This window comes from Acanthochromis polyacanthus, chromosome 1 (genome assembly GCF_021347895.1).
Source record: "Acanthochromis polyacanthus isolate Apoly-LR-REF ecotype Palm Island chromosome 1, KAUST_Apoly_ChrSc, whole genome shotgun sequence".
In the NCBI taxonomy this organism is placed as follows: domain Eukaryota; kingdom Metazoa; phylum Chordata; class Actinopteri; family Pomacentridae; genus Acanthochromis; species Acanthochromis polyacanthus.
The window spans coordinates 59789132-59797051 of NC_067113.1; the positions used below are offsets into that span (position 1 = coordinate 59789132).

Genomic DNA, 7920 nt, shown 5'->3' on the forward strand with positions numbered 1-7920 from the left:
TCCCCAGTATAAACTCCATCTTCCTGTGTTTAGTTAATGATTTATTTGTGCAGCTCTACACTTTATTTGTCAAGCTTGGCTGACCATGTATATAATTGAAGAATCGCAACGGGCTGAATGGAAGGAGAGCAGCGTGAAGGAGAGCACAACCTCTGCTCACCATTCTTCAAATAGAAAAATGCATTTTAGCACCTCGGTGTGTTTGTGGTGTTGTGCGTGCAGGTGTGTAGCAGTACACACCTCTGTAATAGGAATGAAGTGGTTTTTGAGATATGAGCCCGTATACGGCACAATGTTGGTCTCTGGCCCATGTGTTCAGCAAAAGAACAGAAACCCAGAGTCGAGATTAAGATGTTTACTGGAGGAGAGAGGAAACACTGAGGAAGCACTCAGACAATGGAGAGGACTGTGTGTCTGTGTGAGAGAGTGTGTATAGGAGGGAATAACCTCTCAGTCTGTGCTCCTTCTTTTATCTGCTCCACAGGTTCCTTCATTTATTATGTCTGCTTTGGGAAAAATAGTGCTATGAATGGGGGAATTAGAATTATTATTAAGTATCACCAGTGATTTGAAATTACAGCAGGACCAACAAGTGCTCAGCTTCTCTTGGAACTCCTTCAAGACTATTGGAAAATCATTTCAGGAGACTACCTCATGAAGCTCATCCAGAGAATATCAAGATAATTTCATCGTCATTTCATCCTGTATCTACTGGTTAGTTAGTTGTTGTAGGTCGCAGCAGCAGTCACACTGTGAGACGATCACCCCAAATTTCAGACACAGTCAGACTTTTATTGCAGCTTGTCTTTGGTCACCATAACAACGGCCGTCGTTCAACATGTCTCACTGTGTGACGCAGGACCACCGATTTAGATCCAAGACCAAAGATATCACCACGATTCTCTCACAACTGCTATCTTTCATCTGTGACGGCCGAAAATCACATAGTGTGCCTTTAATCCCAGCCGCAACGACTGAGAGTTTGGTCGCAGATTTATCCACAGGTGTGGTTTGTGGGAGGAGGGGTTGTGGTGGTGGACCAATCCGACGAGTCGGGAGTTGGGGAGAACCAGGGCTGAGAGCAGGTCTGGAGCTCTAGGCCAATCACTCCTCATGACTCCCAGGTGGGATCTGGAGCTCGGTCTTCAGTCAGCTGTGATCAACACAGTCTCCACAAGCCACCTCGACACACAGAGCCTGTACAAATTCCAATACCAACCGCATGACTGAGGACGTAACAACAGCATATAAAAACACCATATGGACATGTTAACAAGGTAAATAACCCATCTTTCTCTTTATTTACAGACTCTTGTTGCGTAGTCTTATTACATCGGTAATAAGACTACGGTGCCTCCTGTAAAACTCTCAAAAGCTACCTGCACTACTGCGGATACTGGTGATATATGTCGTCTGCTACATCTACATATAATATCAGGTACAGGTGGCGTGAGATGCATATCCGTCCACACGCAGCTTCTTTCCTGGATATAAAAAGTCTGTCTTGTGTACAGTAAATGTGAAGTCTTGCCAGCAAACATTATGCCAGATGGCTTCCTCCTGAAGCATAGCTTACCCATATGTCAATCCCCAGTAATGACTCCCATCAGGTTGGCAGAAAGGAGAAAGGTTACGGGCTCAGCCACAGACTTCAACTACCGCAAATCTCCCTGCAAAAAAACAAATCAGATCTAAGAGACACTTATGAGGCTGGGCTGACCAATTTGGATAATTATGACCTGGTTTGTGTTATATTTACTTATTTCATTGAGAGATGTGTGCCCAAAACACTGAAATAATCCTAATTTTCTACTTTTTTCCCCTCAACTAACACTAACACGGAAGGGTTATGGTTAAGGTCATGAAAACGTTCATAAGCCTGCAGACTGTCAAAGTGATGAATGATATTCCTTCCTTTTGAATGTCAGATTATGAGGAATCGCACTGTCCTTTGTCTGACTGAGCAGGTCAGGTCACTGTTTAAGTGTCTAATACATCATTTCTAGCAGCACATTAGGTCCTTCTTTGTCTTATCTGGATCTCTACCAGTCCTCGACCAAATCTGCCAGCAGCTGGCTTCAAAATGTCTGATTTTCTCTCTGAACGTGTGTTTGCATGGGAGGATGGCTGGAAGGACTTCCATTCAGCAGCTCAGCGGAGATGAGATGAAAAGAAAGCAATTTCTATGGCTGAAGTTTCGCTGAAAGCTCCAAGGACGAATCTTTGTGCTGTGAGAGAAAATCTCGGCACCTTCAACTAAAGGTTAACAACTTAAATTCAATATTTCCCCGTCGTCATGGATGCAAGATAAAAACTTTTCCATTAAAGGCAGACAGCAGCTTCACTTTGACTACAGCATGTTTTTTCATTCTGCTAGATTGTCAATTTGGGAAGAAGTGAGGAACCTTGCATTTGACACTATTTTAATTATATCAGAGTACGTTAATAGAAAATAATCAAAAGATGTGATTTTACAAAAAAATATCGAGAATACAAACAAAACTGCACACAACGTTTCACCACTGATTTTGTCTTGCTGTTCTGGTGAACACTGAGTCTAAACCTTTTTACCATCATGTTTTTTCTGTTGCTTGTAAAACACTCTGAACTGCATTTGTTTTCTTTAAAAAACTGCCTCATAAATAAAATGAAGTTGAACCAACTGATTATCCAGACTTGATCAGCTTTGTTTAGGGTTTAGCTGATTCACCATGTCATCAGTTCTGAACAACCTGATAAATGTTTTAGCTCTGCATCTTTATCATCAGGGCTGCACAGTAGAATAGTGGTTAGCACTTTTGCCTTGCAGCAAGAAGATCCCCAGTTCAAATCCTGGCGTGCGTCTGGGATCTTTCTGCATGGAGTTTGCATGTTCTCCCTGTACATGCGTGGGTTTTCTCCTGGCACTCCAGCATCCTCCTACAGTCCAAAAATATGCTGAGGTTAATCGATGACTCTAAATTGCCCTGTGATTGTTTGTCTGTATATGCAGCCCTGAGACAGACTGGCGACCTGTCGCCCGAGTCAGCTGGGATAGGCTCCAGCACCCCCCCCCCCCCCCCCCCCCCCCCCCGACCCTAGTGAGGATAAAGCAGTGTATAGAGAATGGATGGATGGATCTTTATCAGCGCTGTAAGATGCAGTAAATCCAGTCACATAACCTGAACCTGAGGCTGGTTATTTCAGACTAGATCTAAATCAATTCGTTTGCAGTTAAATTTACCACTCAGATCAATCTATGGCTGATCAGATCTCCCCTAAATTTTGTAGACAGCCCAGGCTATGCGAGGAATTCCATGTTACCAAACTCTGGCAACACACCAATGCACCCTGGTTCTGGTTTTGGTTCATCCAGTGTTCCTCCAGATCTCCTGTTCTAAGATCAGCAGTAAAATTTGTAGTAACATTTCCCATTCACATCCACATAATAACAAGAAAGAATGTATGAAAATCAACAAAGCTCAATTTGACTCCTACAGGCCTAGAGATTGATTAGAAGATTGTTCCTAAACTTTACCGCTACTTCATACCAGCCCAGAATTCTCTCTGTTGAACGGTCTCCTTGACAGCAGATCTCTTCCAGCACAACAACACACCATGAAATATTGCAAAAAAACATTTAGAAACAGTTTAAGTAACATGACAAAGACCTAAAGGCGTTGACTCTTCAGATCTCAGTCATCTATGGATCCTTGAGATGTGTTTGATCCACAGAGGCCACAGGACAGATCTGCAACATCTAATAAGACACTGCAGGACTTCCTCAGACTTCCAAAATTTCTTTTATTGTTGAAACGTCGATGACATGAGGTAAACTAGCAGGTGAGGGGATCACCTCACAGAAGTTAAAAGTTTGCCAGATTATTTGATCTATAGCATCAGACAGGTAAAAATCCAAAGAAAAATTAGTAAATGAAGTGAAAACAACACAGAATATCTACAGTCCATCAGACCTACAGATGACGGACCTCCTGCCTGCTTTTGTCCTGGTAATCTGGTCTCTGCCTGTCATGTACGTACGAACACACATGGCTGAAGAGTGTGAGAAAAAACAGGCCATCGAGGAAAAACAGAGACAAGGTATTTCTGAGAGTAGGTTCATTCGACGCTTTCCAAGCTGGATATAGGTTTTAAAAACTAAAAAATGACATCAAAACTTAATCATGTTCTGTGGGAAAGCATAAGATGGTTGTCTGCTGGGAAATAACTCAAAAAATAAAGAACTGTATACTCTGTGTGATACTCTGAGCTCCATGAAAATCAACTACAGCAAAGGTCTGAGGAAACAAACGACTATGAAACCGACACATGGTGCAACAGTTTCTGTTATGAAGGTTTATTCCTGGAGCCTTAATTATGTAAATGCAATCAGTCAAACTTGAAGGTGGACACTTAGTTGTTTTCAGCTATTTCAGATGTTTTCTGAAGCAGCTTTTGTGTAACAATTCTGGTGTAAACAGGAAAAAGTTAACCAAGCACGTCCAGTTCACATAACAGGCCTAGATGATCAAATAAAAGCAAGAAGAAAACTGTTTGAAAGAACGTTTGATAGTTTAAACTTAGATATATTTAGGTCTTCCAAACCATGCCTGTAGTGGGGACTGGTGATTGCAAAACATGATTCTTGGTCTTGATGCCGTGCTGCGTTCAGGGTCTGCCTGATGATATTTGATCCATAGCAACCACAAAGAACCTTAACCTGCAGGGGTCTGTAAAAGAATTGAACTAAAGTCAACTTTCTTTGAGTGTTCATTTTACAGAAAATTTCTAAAATATGAAATTAACATGTACAACATTGTTATTCATTTTATCCATTTCTATTGAATCTGCATACTACAGATATTTTGCTCTGTAAAAAAAAACACAAAAAAAAGACAAAAAAAAACCCCACAACCTACAGTTCATCCCACTTCCATTCAAAAGTTACTACATTTTTTCCAAGCTTATTGTTTTTGTTTTTGCAGAATCAACTGCAAACTATTTTTCAGGATTTTTTTTTTTTAAATGAGATGCATAGAATAAACTAAATCTGATGGAATTTTAAATCTGTATTTGGTTAAGTTCCTCAGTGGATTGGCACTCAAAAGCTGAGCAGCTCAAGAACCAATTGAAAGATGAAGATTCTTTGGGTTTTTACAGTTTTAGATTTCAAAGATTTTTGTTTTGATTAAAAATAGGTTGTAAATTTCAGTAGTTACTGAAATATGTTATCATGGTATATTTTTATAGCCTAGCTCTAGCACATAGTCTAATTGGTAAGCCATTGAAGTTTTATGCTTTTTAGAGTTACTACACGAATAACATTGTTGATAATATTGCTAGAACATTAAAACCACAGATGCTTTGCTCCCTCTTGACTCTGTATTTGAGTTCCAGGACTTCAGACCTACTTGTGCCTACTTGTATCATGTTTCAGAAACTTTGACATGTTTAATATATTCAGAGCTCTTCAAGCTGTTCTCATGAATGCATGCAGGGCACATCTGAAGCAGCCTACACTCCAGCCAAATGCTAGTTTCCGAAGTCTGCAATACAGAGAAAAACAACTAAATCTCCTTCATTCATTTTTCATTTTCTCTGAAAAGCCAGAACAATCTTCGCAGCATTCACAGTGAGACGCGCTCAGCAGCCAGCAGCTACTTTGTGTGTCTGTGATTGTGGGGTTTTTTCATATCCTTCAGAGAAAAGTCATCATTGCGTACAAAGAGGTTGTTTTTTTCTGCTTTTGAGATGCCACCATTTTAGTACTGCGATTCACCTCTGTGCCTGTTGCCAAGCAACTCCTGACACTTTGGGGATGTGGAGTGAATACAGGAGCTGTTGTGGTGTTTTCACGTGGCTTTGCACTGTGAACCAAATCTGTAAGTCTAATTTGCTCGTATTTTTCAAAACCCTGAGAAGATAAGGTGCTCTTCATACGCGTGAAACGTCCTTGAATCCCTTTAAAGCTGCTTTATAAATGCAAACTACGGTGTGGCGTTTAACTGTTTGAACAGGGATTGGTGAGATGATGCAGCAAAAACACTTTGACAAATAGTCCCTTTTTTGGAAACAAACTTTTGCAATGCAAAATGTGTTTTTCAGTGCAGTCCAATTCATTTCAGTTCTACAGCACTCTACTCTGGTCAGCCTTCATGCACCTCTAGGTTTTACTTTCCTGGTTTAATGTAATATTATATATGTGTGTGTATATATATATGTATATGTATGTATGTATATACATACATAAGGATTAGATCATTCCTTTATCCTTTGTCATTTATATAAACTACCATTCAAAAATTTGGACATACCTTCTCATTCAATGTTTCTTCTTTAGTTTTAGTACTTTCTATATTGTAGACACATAATGAAGATGTCAGAACTATGAAGCGAGACATATGGAAACAAGCAATTGTGAAAAACTCTAAACGTGTTTTATATTTTTGATTCCTCAAAGTAGCCACTCTTTGCTTTAATGACAGCTTTGCAATCCCTCGGCTTTTTCCCTCGGGATTAATAAAGTGTCTGTCTGTCTGTCTGTCTGTCTGTCTGTCTGTCTGTCTGTCTATCTATCTATCTATCTATCTATCTATCTATCTATCTATCTATCTATCTATCTATCTATCTATCTATCAGCTTCATGAGGCAGTCACCTGAAACAGTTTTCACTTCACAGGTGTGGGCTGTGATTTGGTGGGGCTCATCTGCTGATTACACTTCCTGACAATAAAAGACTGGCTCATCCATCCAGACTCCGCCAGATCGTAGACTCGACTTCACCGTCAGTTCACCTCTCGCCTTTTGACGCTGCTTGTGAAATGTTCGTATTCTAACGTTATTTGTCTTCTCCTTTGCCAGTACCACCCAGCTGTCCGGATCCCCTCCTGACCTGTCTGCCCCCAGCAATGCTCCCCTCCTTGGATTCCCTCTTCGGCTCCCCTCCTGCGCCCCGGATCCACCTGCCGGCCCTGCACTCCTAGACCACCCGCACCTGGCCTCCTCCTTCCCGCGACATCCATGCCTCCAACCCTCCTGCTGCCGCCAGGGATCCATCCGCTGCCCAGCCGTTGCACTCTGGTCCCCCCCAGAACCACCTCGACCGCTGATCCCTGGCTCCGGCGCCCCATCCCCGGACCTTCTCCACCACACCCTTCCGGACTCTCCCCTGGCTCTCCACTCCTCCACTACTCCCCACCCCCCGGCAATAAATCACTCACTTAAACCTGCTTCTGCCTCGGTAGTGTGGTTTTCTGCTCGGGTCCGCCTACTCGTATCGTGACACTTTTCTGTGGTCTTCAGTAAAAATTGGTAATTAAACTTGATCAATAATTGTCATTATCAACTTAGATAAAGCATTTCATTATGATACATTTTCAGCTCCATCGTCCAACCCTATGTAATGGTCAAGGGAACAAGGAGACAACAACCAAATGTTATATTTCATAATCTTGATTTCGACCACCATTACATTAAATTTTAAGGCTAAAGATTTAAAAGCTTTCTTGTTGGAGGAGGAAGAAGGTTTTTCATTACCACCTCTTTTTGCAGGATAGAAAGCATATTAAATATAATAAATAATAATAAAGTGTATATCAAGTAAAATATAGTTAATGTGATTATATTTATTTGTACATTTTGGCAAAACAGCTTTTGATTCTCTAATTTTAAGCTTTAAGTGTGCGCATATATGTGCACAAGTGTTAGTCTTTTATCCTCAAATCCTTTCATTGGAACAGATTTGGCTCATGGGATACTCCTCACTAACTGCTGGATTACAATTACAAATGGTCCAGCTGCAGGGTTTTAGCAAAGTTGAGTGTAATAATAAAATTTCAATTCAAGGGTAACAGAAGTCCTTTTCCAGTGTCAAAGCTGCCAGTATGAATGAATGACTGTCATACACTGAGTTTTTAGGTATTTGAACATACACTACTCTTG

At 40.9% G+C, this 7920-nt stretch overlaps 1 long non-coding RNA gene across 1 annotated transcript; it reads left to right on the forward strand.

Moving 5' to 3' along the window:
- The first annotated feature begins 1076 nt into the window (after positions 1–1076).
- LOC127536425 (uncharacterized) lies at positions 1077–7208 on the forward strand. Its single transcript, XR_007945427.1, has 2 exons — positions 1077–1277; positions 6841–7208. It is a non-coding gene; the product is annotated as an uncharacterized LOC127536425 (long non-coding RNA).
- The last annotated feature ends 712 nt before the right edge of the window (positions 7209–7920 follow it).